Source organism: Stenella coeruleoalba (assembly GCF_951394435.1).
Source record: "Stenella coeruleoalba genome assembly, chromosome: 6".
Taxonomy (NCBI): domain Eukaryota; kingdom Metazoa; phylum Chordata; class Mammalia; order Artiodactyla; family Delphinidae; genus Stenella; species Stenella coeruleoalba.
In genome coordinates this window covers 40926413-40942620 of record NC_137151.1, presented here as the reverse complement: position 1 = coordinate 40942620, position 16208 = coordinate 40926413, and the positions used below count along the sequence as shown (strand labels likewise).

General features: G+C 35.2%; 1 long non-coding RNA gene across 9 annotated transcripts in view; it reads left to right on the top strand.

Moving 5' to 3' along the window:
• The window catches only part of LOC307188246, a 63713-nt gene that overhangs the window by 20715 nt on the left and 26790 nt on the right, over positions 1-16208 (top strand). For 6 of the 9 annotated variants that reach the window (XR_013828855.1, XR_013828856.1, XR_013828857.1 and 3 more), the window contains 3 exons: positions 5390-5446; positions 5600-5766; positions 13436-13567. This is a non-coding gene — a long non-coding RNA (uncharacterized lncRNA). Of the gene's footprint in view, positions 1-4511; positions 4594-5389; positions 5447-5599; positions 5767-13435; positions 13568-16208 lie in introns of all 9 variants that reach the window. The other 3 variants (XR_013828861.1, XR_013828860.1, XR_013828858.1) reach the window with 3 other exon arrangements.

The window sequence follows — 16208 nt, the reverse complement described above, 5'->3', positions numbered from 1 at the left end:
CATCTCTTCAGTGTCCTTCCACATAACCTACATTTAATGCAGAAATTAAATTTAAGCATGATAAAATGTCAGAAAAACCCAGATTGAGGGATATTCTACAAAAATAATTAGCTGATACTCCTGAAAAATATCAAGATCATGAAAGATGAGAAAAAACAGTAATTGTCACAGAAGAGACATGGGAACTAAATAGAATGTGGGATTCTGAAATGAATCCTAGATCACACATACACACACACAAAAAGACATTATTGGAAAAACAACACTGGTGAAATCTGAGTTCTTGACTTTAAATACTGAATCAAGATTAATTTCTTGGTTTCAACACATATTCTTTGGTTTTTGAAGATGTTAAAAGGGAGAAGCTGGGTGAAGGGTATATCAGAATTCTTTTGCAACTTCTTTGTAATTCTAAATTTTTTGAAAAACATATCAAAATAAAATAATTTTTACAATAAAAGTAGAAATATAATAAGTAAACAAATAACTAACTAAATAAAGACTTTGGTGTGGCAGTATATATAGACATACCTAATATCAACTAGATTCTAACATGACCACTCCTAAAACTGAGTTTGTCACCGTGTTCATCACTACAGGTGCCCCTCCTTATTCGTGGTTTCACTTAACCTGATTTCAGTTACCCACAGTCAACTGTGGTCAGAAAATATTAAATACAAAATTTAAGAACTAAACAACTTATCAATTTTAAATTGCATGCTGTTTTGAATCACGTGATGACATCTCGAGCCCTCCCAATCCAGCCCACCTGGGACGGGAATCATCTCCTTGTCCTTCATAACTCGCCCGTAAGTCACTTAGTAGCTATCTTGGTTATCAGATCTACTGCTGCCTATAGCAGTGATTGTGTTCAAGTAATTCTTATTTTCCTTAATAATGACCTCAAAGTGCAAGAGTAGTGATGCTGACAATTAGGATATTCTCTTATTGTGCCTACTTTATAAATTAAACTTAATCATAGGTATGAATGTATAGGAAAAACATAGTAAATATAAAGTTTGGTACCATCTGAGGTCTCAGGCATCCACTGGAGATCTTGGAATATATCTCCCGTAGGTAAGTGGGGGAGGAGGGCTATGTACGGTAATTACATAAAGTGAGGGTTTCTTTTTTGATTCAGAAAAATAAAATTTTTCTCTTTTTAGTGTTCTGACTTCCATTCCTTTGCCTTTCAAAGGTACATTGTTCATCTCAGAGCAATTGTTAAAATAGATCTCCCTAAACTTCTCGCTCTACTGACTCCAACAAGATGAGAATGAAAAACCCATAGGATATCATATAAGAATCTGCTTGGTTATAATTTCCCAAGTTAAGAGTTAATATGTCAAAATAATCAAATGTTATAGCTTTTAGTTCAAGCAAAACCATAAAAAAATATAAGATATTAGAGTACACGTTATCATACTATGCATGAAATTGCCTATTTAGAAAGAGAAATAGTGAAGTGATAATTGTTATGATGTTAAAGTCTCTGAGTAGAAATTGCCACATTGTCAGCAAAACCAAAATTTCCGGTTGATTTATCAATAAGATTGTAATTTCCTTTGGGCTACACTGTACTGCCTTTTGAGGTTTTCATCTCTTCCACCACTGAGGAAGCTGAATTTCTCTAGGAAGATTCAGTGGCTGGACAGCTAGCCTAATGCTCATGCCCGTATTTTGTTGAGGTGAACTGAGTTTAAAATGATCATCAAAGGCAGGGAGAGGGCTTCCTTGGTGGCGCAGTGATTGAGAGTCCGCCTGCCGATGCAGGGGACACGGGTTCGTGCCCCGGTCCGGGAAGATCCCACATGCCGCGGAGCGGCTAGGCCTGTGAGCCACGGCCACTGAGCCTGCGCGTCCAGAGCCTGTGCTCCGCAATGGGAGAGGCCACAGAAGTGAGAGGCCCGCACAAAAAAAAAAAAAAAAAAAGGCAGGGAGAGAGAAGAGAAGAAACAGAGAGGAGCTGACAGTTCTGCCTAAGAGCTGCTAGAGAATTTTGTCTGCTTAGGGTATGAGCCTATCTTGTTAGGCGTGTAAAATTCAGAGGAGCTGACAAACATGTGACATGCACACATTTGAATCTTGAGTGTCTTCAGCTTCTGCTAGCTGTTCCCACAGGTCACTGACTAAAACCTGTGAGTGGGGGCTCACCTACATCTCAGAAACCACACTGTCATCCCTGAGTCATGGTAACCTAGAATAGCCTTGGGAGGGATTTTTAGATATTGGTTAAGCAGTGGAACACTTGCGGACAAAAGGAACTTTTTAGGTATATCTGGGCTTTCTCTGAAGCCCCATCATTAACTCAGTTCACTTTCTGAAGGCTGCATCATTTGATGTGAAAATGATTAAAAATTTTCAATTTTCCTTCTCTTAGCTTTGTAGTAGAAGTGATGCAGCAGGGGACCTTTCAGGCTTGAACTCATATTTTCCTCTTTTCAAGGGTCACTTGAAACAAAAGATATTAATTATTTACAGTTTTGCTAATCTATAATGGTAATCCTAAGGGTTCTGTGGTTGAGATACAATGATGGTGCACTTAATGAATATGTTAAAACTATTTAATCAGTGTTGCCATCTGAACATGAGAATGTTGCTTTTATTCATTCTCCCGAATGCTAAGAGTGAGGAGGATTGGGGCAGAGGTAAATAAACTCTATAGAGATAACCACAAATTTTCAGTGATTTAATAATTTCTCCAAACCAATACAAGTAAACTTACTGGAGTTATTTTATTTTATTGGGAAGAATTCACCTACTGAACAGTTGGGTCCTTCCTTAACAGTACTTAAACGGGTCCTCAGAGTTCAAACTATTATTTCTCCATGTTCATCTAGGGAACATGAGGAGGGAACATGTGTATAATCACCTAATGGGAGCTAAAAAAAAAAAAGGTTCAGCTTCTCCTTCCTCTTCCCAAATGCCTTTCTCAATTCTCCACTCTTATAATTGTCATGGGAACTTCAGCACCAGATGTACAATCACTTACTTAAGGTAAAGAGGACCTCAGAGGGGCCCAATGTTATGTTCTGCCTGCCTCTTTATTGCCCTCAGGCTTGTCCTAGAACATGTTTTGTGTTTTAACAGTGTTTGGCCCAGTGCCTGCTTTGTACTTGAGCTGCATCGATCCTTAATCTTCCCTCTGGAACTTGTGTGCAGAGGCCTCCACAGGACACTGGTCCTCAGTTTCATTGCTGCCTGCTCCAGTGTCTGCCCTTCAGACTTTTCTCAGCCTTGCTGTATTGCGTGCACCCTCTGAATGATTGCCTTTGCTTTTTCACTTTGATTAATCTACATCTCAGTTTTTGTTGGTTGGTCTATAAATTTAAATTCTTATGTTCCTTTCCCTTCAGTTAATAAAGGGAAATCAATTTAACTGTCACACAGCGCAACATTTTCTATTCTTCATGCTGTAAAAGTTTTCTTCCAGGGACCAAGAAAATGACTATTCCTACTAGTGGCCATGCTGGTAATATCTGGGCTGTGTTTCTGTGGGAGGAGATTTGGAATTCAAACACCGAATCCTAGCCATTGCTTTCAGTCAGTAGCTAATAAGAAAATTATATTCATATTTTAAATGAATGTTGATATTCATTGATGAGTAGGAATTTTAATTAAGAATCATGTTTCAAGTAACAGAAAGTTATTTTAGCCTCACTATCCAAAAAACAAAACAAAACAAACCTGGCAATTTATTGTATGAATATTGAGTTATCACAGGAAACCTAAGAAGAGGAAATGCAACAGGAATTAAAAGCCGTTAGGGACATAAGCAATATCTGTTATCCGTTCTCTCTTCCTATCTCTTTCGCATATTCCACACCACTCCACAGCCAGATACTTTAGTATCTGTGTATTCACTTCATTTATTCTTCTTTCTCTGAAAGTCCTTCATTTTATGCTTTTGAGTACACATGACCACCTCAACCTCAACTTTCATGACCTCTTAATTCTTCTACAAGTACAAAGTATCTGTGTCAATTTCAAGTCTGTGCCGAAAACATCTAATTGAGTCAGCTTAGGTGTAAATTCCTGTTCTAATGAGCAGTGCCTGTGGGTCAGCCAGCTGCCTCATCAGCGGGCTATGTAAGGAGGCTCTCAGAGAAGAGGACCAGCTTCCCAGGCATCACTACAGGTACCACGGCTTGGTCTGTAACATTTAGAGATTGACTCCAGATTTTTATTGCACTGAAAGAAGTAATTTGCTTTTTATTTATGTTAGTTTTGCATGTAGATGCTTCCTCCAACAAAAAATGGTAAAAAGTATTTGAATGTGATTGGTACAATTAACTCTTACTTGGTAAGATTTCCTCTTGCTATAGGAACTCATTTCTAAGCATAATCTTCTAATTCTCTTTTTCTAAGCATTTATTGTCATCCATTAGGCTAAGATCATTTTCAAGATTACTTTTACTAGAGTTAATAGTACAAGACTAATTTTCCAGTAAAATTCGAGGTCATTTCTGTTACATATGTGGTTCCCTAACTGAATGATTTTCAAACTTCAGCAGGTGTGAGAATCACCTACAGGGCTTGTTATAACATTGATTGCTGGGCTCCACCCCCAGAGCTCTGATTCAGCAAATCCAGGTAGGATCTCAGAATTGCCAGGTAGCACCTGAGAATTTGCGTTTCTAACCAGCTCCCAGGTGTTGCTGAGGCTGTTGGTTCTAAAATTGAACTTTAAGAACCACTGACTTAAATTGGGTCATTTGTTGAGACGTGGATGGATCTAGAGACGGTCATACAGAGGGAAGCAGTCAGAAAGAGAAAAACAAATATCGTATATTAACGCATATATGTGGAGCCTAGAAAAATGGTACAGATGAACTGGTTTGCAGGGCAGAAATTGAGACACAGATGTAGAGAACAAACGTATGGACAACAAGGGGGGAAAGTGGGGGGTGGGGGTGGTGGTGGGATGAACTGGGAGATTGGGATTGACATGTATACACTGATGTGTATAAAATTGATGACTAATAAGAACTTGCTGTATAAAAAATATATATATATTATTCAAGTCATCCAATGATGGAATGACCCAGTTGATTGTATGACTGATTTGACCAATAACAGAGTGATGTGAGTTAAAAAAAAAAAAAGAACTGCTGATTTAATTCATCATTATTTTCATTACAAGAGAATAAAGCTGAGAAAAGGTCTTATCATTTAACCCAAGGAATCGAAGTGTGGGGACTGTGTTCCATTGTTCCCCAACCTATGTTATGTCCCTATTCTAAAATCCCCAGACTATGAAAATGCAAGGGACTTTTGAGACTGTCAAGTCCTGTCTTTTTTTATACATGCTCATAGTACATTGAGTTTAACCACGTCCATGTACCACCTCCATTTTTATGACCTTAATATATTTATTTTATTTATACAGAAAACCTTATGTCACTTCCATATATGAAAAAGAGACATCTCTTGCTTTAAATTGAAGGTAACTATAAAAAAATTTTAAATGTTACTTAATTTTAAAAAGTAATGAGTATAAGTGATACCAAATCAAATAGTTTTAAAAATACATATGCAAAACCAAATTACTTTGTGAGAATAAAATATGTTTGTGATTCATTCTTAACTTCAAATATAGAATGCTTACTATCTGGCCACAGCTGTAGCAGAGTATACAAACAAAAAGGCAAAGAAAAGGAAAGCAAGAGAGGAGATAAGACAAACTTCATCTCCTTTGAACTGCGGCCTAGGACCACCCTCTCCACACAGTTCATGATTAAGAATCAGAAGAGGACAGATAGATAGGTGGGTGTGGTTTGCCTGTAATGTCTTCCACCATCTATATTTTCTTATTTCAACACACAGTAATTGTCCTCTAATAAAAAAGCAATTTTCATAAAGGAGGACATTGTTACAGTCTGTGAAAAGAATGGTGATGTTTTTGCCCTTTTGTGAAATTGGTAACATTTTTCTTGCAAAATTGATTTTACAGTGTGATATTGTATTTACTCCAGGTGAGATTTTACAAGTAATAATCATCTCTGATGGCTTAGTACCTTCTCCATTACATAAATCACATGAATTCTAATTTATCTCAGTGATTTGAGATTAGATGGGCCTCTGTAAACAACTTCTAAAACTTTCTAAATTTTGTAAATGTTTCTGAGGTATATATTCAGCCAAAACCACTGTAATGGAGATAATGACATATAATAGAAAGAAAGGCCCAGCTTACACCTCACCGTAGGATTGGTTTATCTTGGATATTGAGGGATTACTATATTCAACTTCTTTTCTTTGAGTAAGACAGTGTTGCCGTGGTTTCTTGTATCCCTAGTTACACATCTACATGAAAAGAAAAAAAAAAAATCACAGCATATCCAAGGAAACACAAAACTATGGGTACTCATGAAATGTGAAATACGCTTGAATATGCCACATTGTCCTTCCACTACTCCCTCTGCCACCCCCCCAAATCACTCAGACACTTTGGACATTCCACAACACTGTTAAGGAGTTTAAATCCAATTTGATTAATCTAAAATTAAGAGACTATATATCTTGAAAAGCAAGGTATATTTCATATATTCTGTTACATGAGAGAAATAATAAGCAAGCTTGCCACAGGAGTTTGTTTTCAAGGAAACTAATTGAAAAATAATATGTACCAACAAACAAAATCCAGGTCCAGATGGCTTCACAGGTGAATTCTACCAAAGATTTAAATAGAAGTTAACACCAATCCATCTCAAATTATTCCAAAAAAGTAAAGAGGAAGGAACACTTCCAAACTTATTTTATGAGACCACTGAAACCAAAACCAGGCAAAGAGACTACAAAGAAAAAGAAAAGAAAGAAAGAAAATTTCAAGCCAATATTCCTGATAAACATAGCTGCAGAAATCTTCAGCAAAGTATTAGAAAACTGAATTCAACAATACATTAAAAGAATCATACACCATGATAAAGTAGGGTTCATTCCAGGGATGCAAGGATGGCTTAACATTCACACATCAATCAACGTGGTATGCAACATTAACAAAACAAAGGATAAAATCACATTATTATCTCAATAGATGCAGGAAAAACTTTTGACAAAATTTTTAAAACTCTCAACAAAGTGGGTATAGAGGGAATACACCTCAACATAATAAAGGCCATATATGAAGAACCCACAGCTAACATCATACTCACTGATGGAAAGCTGAAAGCTTGTCCTCTAAAATCAGGAACAAGACATGAATGTGCACTCTTATTTAACATGGTATTGGAAGTCCTAGCTGTAGCACTTAGGCAAAAAAAGAAGTTGAAAAGCATACAAATTAGAAAAGAAAAATAGTAAAATTGTCATTATTTGCAGATGACATGATACTATATATAGAAAAACCCCAAAGATGCCACCAAAAAATGCTATTAGAACTAATAAATGAATTCAGTGAAGTTGCAGGATACAAAATTAATATACAGAAATCTGTTGTATTTCTATACACTAACAACAAACTATCAGAAAGAGAAATGAAGAAACAATCCCATTTATGATCGCATCAAAAAGAATAAAATACCTAGGTATAAGTTTAACCAAGGAGGTGAAAAAGGTGTACTCAGAAAGCTATAAGACATTGAAAGAAATTGAAGATGCCACAAATAAATGGAAAGATACACTGTGCTCACAAATTGAAACAATCTATATGGTTCTAATCGTCATACTACCCAAAGCAATCTATAGATCCAATGCAATCTCCATCAAAATTTCAATGAAATTTTCACTAATATAGAACAAATGGTCCTAAAATTTTGTGGAACCACAAAAGATCCCGAATAGCCAAAGCAATCTTGAGAAATAAGATCAAAGCTGGAGGTATCACACTCCCTGATTTCAAACTGTACTAAAAAGCTATAGTAATCAAACCAGTATGGTATTGGCATAAAAACAGACACATAGATCAAAGGAACAGAATAGAGGACCCAGATAAACTCATGCTTATCTAATCTCAAATCACTAAGATAAACCCATCTTCTGTTTTTCAATTAATCTACCACAAATGAGGCAAGAATCTACAATGGGGAAAAGATAGTCTCTTCAGTAAATGGTATTGGAAAAACTGGACACTACATGAAAAAGAATGAAACTGAGGCTGTGTCTCCTTAAGCAAGTGAAACAAAAACAAAAGTAAACAAATGGGAGTACATCAAACTAAAATGTTTTGGCACAGTGAAGGAAACCATCAACAAAACGAAAAGGTAACCTTCTGAATGAGAGAATGTATTTGCCATATATCTGATAATAGGTTGATATACAAAATATACAAAGAACTCATACAACTCAATAAGGAAAAAAACACAAACAATCTAATTTAAAAATGGACAGAGGACCTGAATAGACATTTTTTTCCCAAAGAAAACATACAGATGGCCAGCAGGCACATGAAAAGATGGTCAGTATACTAATCATCAGAGAAATGCAAATCCAAACCACAATGAGATAGCCCCTCACACCTGTCAGAATGACTATTAGCAAAAAGACAAAAAACAAGTGTTGGCAAGGATGTGGAGGAAAGGGAATCCTTGTGCCCTGTTGTTGGGAATGTAAATTAGTACAGTCATTATGGAAAACAGTATGGAGATTCCTAAAAAAACTAAAACTCGAACTACGATATGATCCAGCAATTCAACTTCTGGGAATTTATTCAAAGATACATGTACCCCTGTATTCACTGCAGCACTATATACAATAGCCAAGGTAAAGAAAGCACCCTAAGTGTCTTTCAGCAGATGAGAATGGTTAAAGAAGATGTGAGATAGACACACACACACACACACACACACACAATGGAATATTACTCAGCCATAAAAAGCAATGAAATATTGACATTTGTGACAAGATGGATAGACATAGAGGGTACTATCCTAAGTGAAATAAGTCAGACAGTGAAAAAGATTACCATATGATGCCACAGATATGTGAAACTAAAAACAAAACAAAGCAAATAGCTTCATAGATACATAGAACAAATGGGTGGTTGCCAAAGAGGAAGGTGTGGGAGGGATAGGTGAAATAGGTAAAGGGGATTAAGTGGTAAAAGCTTTCAGCTGTAAAGTAAATAGTCTTGAAGGTATAATGTACAGCATGGGGAATGTAGTCAATAATATTGTAATAAATCTGTATGGTGACATGATAAATAGACTTCTTGTGGTGATCATTTCATAATCCATAAACATAACAAATAACTCGGTTTTGTACCTGAAACTAATATAATGTTGTATGTCAATTATAACTCAGTTAAATTTTTTTAAAAAGAACATGTAATCCAAATTGACAGACCTGTTGGCCTATGTCCACCTTTGGCATTCCCATGATGATTTTGTTCACTGCAATGCTAGAAATAGTGACCTTGAGGTACAATGTAAAGTTTGCTCTAAAATCACTAAATAAATATTTTATCATTCTCACCAAAATTTCTGTTTGAAATATGCTCATTAAATTTGAAATTAGTTTTTATAACTTGATAGTACTATAGTCTAGACATTTTGGAGCATGATTGTAAAGTAGGGCTACTTGCCTTGAAGTCTCAACTCTACCAGTTACTACCTGTGATGTCAGTTTTCCCACCGTAAAATGGGATAATAGTAAGACCAAACTCAGAGGGTTTCAGTAAGACCAGACTTAGAGGGTTTGGCCTATATGAATTATCAAATAATTACTAGTTTCTATTAATAGAATTATCATCTTTCAAGGTAATATTTGGCAATAATTAATGAGATAGTCCATTATTAGGATTAGGAACATTATTACAGAGTGTTTAATATGCAATATATTGTTTTTTTGAACTAAATTAAAATCTCATCCCTGCCACATACTTTGCTCTGAAAACTCAGGCAAGTTAAATTACTTGAGCCCTGGTTCACTCATCTATAAAGTGGATTAATAATAAATGCTTTTTTCATAGGCTAGTTGTAAAAATAAACAATAGAGCTGAAGAGCCTAGTGTAGCTCCTGGCACATGGTAAACTTCTTTTCTCCAACCATTTGTAACCAGCTTTTACCAAAATGATGTTATAGCAATTATCCATTAAAAATAAGGTTTCTGCACCAAGTCACATTTTTCAGCCAAATTTTGGTGAGGACCGTTTTGAAATATATAAAAAGTGCTTCAGTTTTTAGATGGTAAAATACACCCATCTTTTAGTCACAGTTATGTTACTGTTATATTAAAGAAGAAACAAGTTTACAATGTTTATCCTTTAGGTTTAGAGTAAAGGATTCATCAATACTGAATCCCCTTTGCCTTCATTGTGCTGGTGACCTAAGAAAGCTTCACAGAGATGGGAACAAAGATTTACTGACCGAATCAGAAATTAAGGCAAAGCAATATGATAGAAATCTTTCTTGAAACAATTATTGAAAGGTCATGTAGCTGTGGAATTAGAAAATTATACCTCAAAAAGAAGAGGCTCAAGATTTTTTCTTGCATTTTTAATTTTTCTGTTGAACATAGGATATTTTAGAGAAATTATTTTATTAGTTTTATTAATTCTTTTAAATAAGCTATGGCATTCTAATTAAAAGTTGAAGTCCTTGATCTGTCTTTAAGAGATTTATAAAGTGCATTTTCTTATTTTCTTACCTGGAAAATAATGCTATTTGAAATTTCAGTGACCTCTCAGGAATTACAGAAGCAAACAAATGTTCCTTTGCTAAAACCTGGGAAGAGACTAATAATGCTGTGGGGAAGGCTTGATAGGCTGTAGAGATTTTCAGAACATTTGAAATGGAATGTGATTTTGCTTCAGTGATTTTAAAAGAGAAATAAAGGCAATTCAGATGATCTTTCATGGAAGTTGTTTTATTGTCAGTTCTAATTGACTTGTATAATGCTGTTATATAATGTGCAATAATGCATAATTAGCTCTTTGACTTAACTCTAGAAATATATTCCTTAAGGTGGGGACACACTCAAGAAGATCTGAGTACACTTATATATTTATATTAATATAAAATTATGTACTTACTATATATTAATATTTATATATGTAGGTTATGTTAATCTCTCTTGTCCAGATCATCAATAGCATATGAAATGGTTTTTGCATATTTTGAGTTTTTTGTTTAAATTCCTAGAAAATTTGACATTAAAAAATCTATTGATGCAGTGCATATTAGTCAATATTTGTTCATGATTACTGACAACAAATTTGTAATCACTGAATTTAACTTAGATACTGCTTAAAGATATACTACATTAGGAAGTTCTTTCCAATTATACCAAGTCTTCATGTAGAAATTTCTAATAGGAACAAAGAATTAAACCTGTGTAGTTTAGTTTAATCACAGAGGACGTTTCCTGGGACAACATGGTGACCAACTTCCAAGGTCCCTACGGGATCTTATTAACTTGGTGAACTTACCCCAGATTTGGAAATCTGATTTGTCAAATCCTTGTAATTCTCACGTTACTAAGAAACAGTCAGGACTTGCTCAAATTAACTAAGCTCATGGGGAAAGATATATAATACCAAAGTTTATTAATTTACAACTAAATTATAATTTCCAAGGGGACTAAGGAATTCTGTCTTTTGGCCAGTTCATTCTTCTTGTAGGTAAAATGTTAGAGTAGTCAGTTTATAATCAGAAGTTTGATTCCATGAGTTTGAAATCAGATTAAGGGTAGCTAATGACTTATTGTGAATACTTAGTGGTGTCAGATGAGGTAGCAAGTCATTTCCTCAGTGACCACGTCCTCTGCTCAGAGAGTATGCCATTTGTTCATAGATTGATTTGATCTCTGACACTCTTTTTCTTTCCAAAAGTCATATTTATTATAGATTAAGGTGAAGAAATTTTCTTTGGTAAATATTTGCACCGGCAGGAGTAATGTACAACATATTTAGCAATAGTACGGAAACCCGAACACATAGTTCCCAAAGTCCTGGAACAGTAAACACTTTAGCCCGAGTTCTGCCAGCCATCATTCCTATAGTTGCTGAATTGTGGGGCAGTCTGGCATCATCTGTGGGGCGGGGTGGTGGTGTACAGGGCAGCAGCCACATAACTGACATTGAAGTAGTTTGATGTTTTTAGCAACCCATTCAGCTGTCCTGAGGCATACTGATTGAATATCTCCCTGAATGCTGGAAATCTTTCTGAATATTTTTTTGTCTTGCTCACTTCCATAAACTATAACTAACACTTCTTTTAATGTTCAAGGTGGATGTTTAGAATATGAGTTATTGCAGGAGGTTATAATAGCGATACCCTCCAGGTTCCAAACTGCACCAAATGATGTCAGACTGCTATGATTTGGGGAATTCTTATATCTGCTTTTGAAATCTTTTTTCCTGTCTCTTCCTTTCAGAGCTGTCACTTCTCATTTTTATCCTCGCACTTTCCTCTAGCAACAACCGTCAAATTTCTCAGAAACTGAATCTAATTTAGATCTACTCTGAGCAGGAAAACCTGGCCAATTTCTTAGATATATGTATAAAATAATGAGGAATAAATTCCAAGTCATGGCTTGAGGAGCTATTTTATGAGTAAAGGGACATACATTTTAGTTTTGGACCTTATGACACATGTTGCCCGTACTGAACACCTTTTGAGTTTCTTGGAGTCCTTGAATATATTTAAAATACTCTATTTTGATTCATAGTAACCACTGGATAAGTGATCATCTGTGTCACATTGTTGCAAAGGTTGAAAATCAGTAACCTATAAACGAAACCTAGCCAGCGGTTGTGATTTGATTGGCCAAAGTTTTAAAGTTTTGGTAGTCAGCATTTAAAATCAGGATATTTTAAATGTAAAGCAGAATCTCTGGGTTCTCTTGAAACACAAAATGTCTTGCAACACTGGACACATATATTAACATGAAAACAATAGTTGAGGGCTAAATGGCATCTGCTTTCTTTGATGGTGTTACGGATTGAATTGTTTCCCCTAAAAAAGATTTGTTGAAGTCCTAATCCTGGGCACTTTAGAATGTGACCTTATTTGGAAATAGGGGGGTCATTGCAGATGTAATTAGTTGAGGTGATACCATACTGGAGTAAGTGGACCCCTAACCCAATATGACTGGTGTCCTTATAAAAAGGATGCCATGTGAAGAGATGGAGAACACATGGAGAAGAAGATGGAGACAGAAATTGGAGTTAGGCAGCCACAAGCCAGGGAACTCATGGAGCCACCAGAAGGTGGAAGAGGCAAGGATGAATCTTCCCCTAGAGGATTTGGAGGGTGCATGTCACTGCCAACACATTGATTTTCGACTTCTAACATCTCGAGCTATGAGAGAATGTATTTCTGAAGTCTTAGACTGCCCAGTTTGTGGTACTTTATGATGACAGCCCTAGGAATCTAATACAGATGTAATTTCAGACAGTTGGGTGTGACAATATGGTTGAATAGATGATCAAAATTTCTCCTAAAGAATCAATTAAATGTTGAATAAATTATCTAAAAATATCATATCCACTCACAGGTAAAAGACAAGGCCTTGAATACACAAGAGGCAAGAAACAAAGTGACCCCTACTAAAGGAAACGCTTGACCATCAGTAAAAGAATGGCATAGAAGCAGTCTTCCCACTGGCAAAGGAGATTATACAGAGGAGGTAAGATTCTTGTGTGTTTCTGCCTAAAATTTCAAGGAAAACAAATTTACCTGAGAATTTCAAACAATAGGCCTATAGCTTCCCTGGTTCTGGGCTTGTACTTTAAACTCCAGTAATCTCTTAGCAAGCTAAGAAATTAGCATAACAAGTGATCAAAGGCTGATGGCACTCTTGGATCAATAGCAAAACCCCTCTGAAAAGATCCTCAACTCAGACCTTGAAAGATTATTGCAGAGAAGAAAACCTCAGCCGCAGTGAATATGGAGCTTTCCAAATTCAATTACGATAATAATAATTTTAAAAAACCCAACAACAAGGCCTCCAAAAGTCCACAATACATAGTTACAATCTACCAAATATTATTTAGCTTAAAACATAAACTATAGCATTGGACCTTTAAGAATTTCATATAATAGAATTATCAAACTAGATTATCAATTATGTTTAAAAGAATTAAAAAGAAATAAAAAGGAAATAATCATTCAACAACACTTATTGATTTTACCTAGCATAACATTTATTGAAGACCATTTACATCAGACATTCTGCATTTTTCCAGTTACTGGGAATACAAAAATTAACCACCATCACCCACCACCACTACCCTTATCACTGCCTTTATGGAATTTATTTTTTAATTGTGAGAGACAGATGTAAACAAAGTAAGTAAAATAAGTTTCATGGTGAAATATGCTATGAATTAAAATAAAGCAAGGAAGGTAGATCAAGAATACTGTGAAAGAGTGTGGTTCCAATTTTACATTGAAGATCAGGGAAGGCTTTAATGAGAAAGGGATACTTGAACGTGAAGGAGAAATGTGAGCAAGTCAGATGAGTAGCTGGAGGAAGAGTGTTCCAGGCAGAGGGAATCACAAATACGGAGGCCCTGAAATGGTAACTGAAAACAATAAGAAAGCCTTTATGGCTGAGGAAGACTGAGTGAGAGAAACCATAGTAGGGGTGGCAGAAAATGAGGATCAAGAGGAATGGTAGGCAGAAGTTAGAAAAACTATGGTACTAAAAAGTTCCAGAAAGGTATAAAAAAAGAACAAAATTAGAACTTTCAACAAAAAAAGTGATTGTTAAAATATGAAAGTCAAATGGATAATTAATCTGCAGATGAGACATTGAAGAAAAAATTAGAAAAATGAAAGGAAGCACTGAAGAAATAAACCTGAAAGCATCACTCAGAAAGAAATAGATGAAAAATATAAAAGTTAGGTTAAATTTTTTAAAAAATAAGATAAAATAAAGAAGTCTCACATATGTCTAATAGACATTCCAGAAGATTGAAGATAGGCTGTATGTGAAATGATACTAAATTGGAATTTTCCAGAAATTTTGAATTTCTAACCTTCTTCATTCATTTAGTTTACTGCAAGTTTTCTTAAATGTGTTTGAATTTGTGACGTTGCAGAATTAAGTTAGAATTTTATAGTCATAATCAAGGTGTATTAACTCTTCACATTGAAAGGTATTTTTGTTATGAAGCACTTGCTAAAAGAACTGAAAACAAACTTTGACATTTATTTTTCACTATCTCCATCTCTTTCTTCTATTCTTTCTGACTTTGGGAAGAGAAGGGAGATTAAAATGGGTGGAGAAAGAGAAGCCAGGCTGTGCCTGATATTTGGAAAAGAACGACTGATCTTCTAGGTGGGAGAGTTTCTAGATGTCAGCATTTTTGTTTAGATGAATAGAGTTGACTACATAAATGTATGACTGTCCTTGATAGTATGGTCTTGAAAAGGCTTATCAGAAGGTTTTACTTGCTAATGTCTGTGTGACTCATGTAAAAACTAGAACTTATGACTCTCAGTTCCAAATTTCAGTATCTACCTAAGGTAGGATTTTTTAAAACATTTTAATTGAAGTATAGTTGATTTACAATGTTGTGTTAGTTTCAGGTGTTCAGCAAAGTGATTCAGTGATGTGTGTGTGTGTGTGTGTATATATATATATATATATATATATATAAATATTTTAGAGATTCTTTCCATTATACATTATTACAAGATGTTGAATATAGTTCCCTGTGCTATACAGTAGGTCTTGTTGGTTATCTATTTTATATATAATAGTGTGTATATGTTAATCTCAAAGTCCTAATTTATCCCTCCACCACCCCTTTCCCCTTTGGTAAACATAAGTTGGTTTTCTATGTTTGGGTCTACTTCTGTTTTGTATCAATATATAAGTTCATTTGTTTCATTTTTTTAGATTCCACATATAAGTGATATCACATGATATTTGTCTTTCTCTGTCTGACTTACTTCACTTAATATGATAATCTCTAAGTCCATCCATGTTGCTGCAAATGGCATTATTTCATTCTTTCTTATGGCTGAGTAGTATTCCAGTGTATATATATATATACCACATCTTCTTTATCCATTCATCTGTCGATGGACATTTAGGTTGCTTCCCTGTCTTGGTTATTGTAAATAGTGTTGCTATGAACGTTGGGGTGCATGTATCTTTTCAAAGGATATATGCCCAGAAGTGGGATTGCTGGAACATATGTTAACTCTATTTTTAGTTTTTTGAGGAACCCTCTATACTGTTCTCCATAGTGACTGCACCAATTTGCATTCCCACCAACAGTGTAGGAGGGTTCTGCCTAGGGTAGGATTTCTGTCTC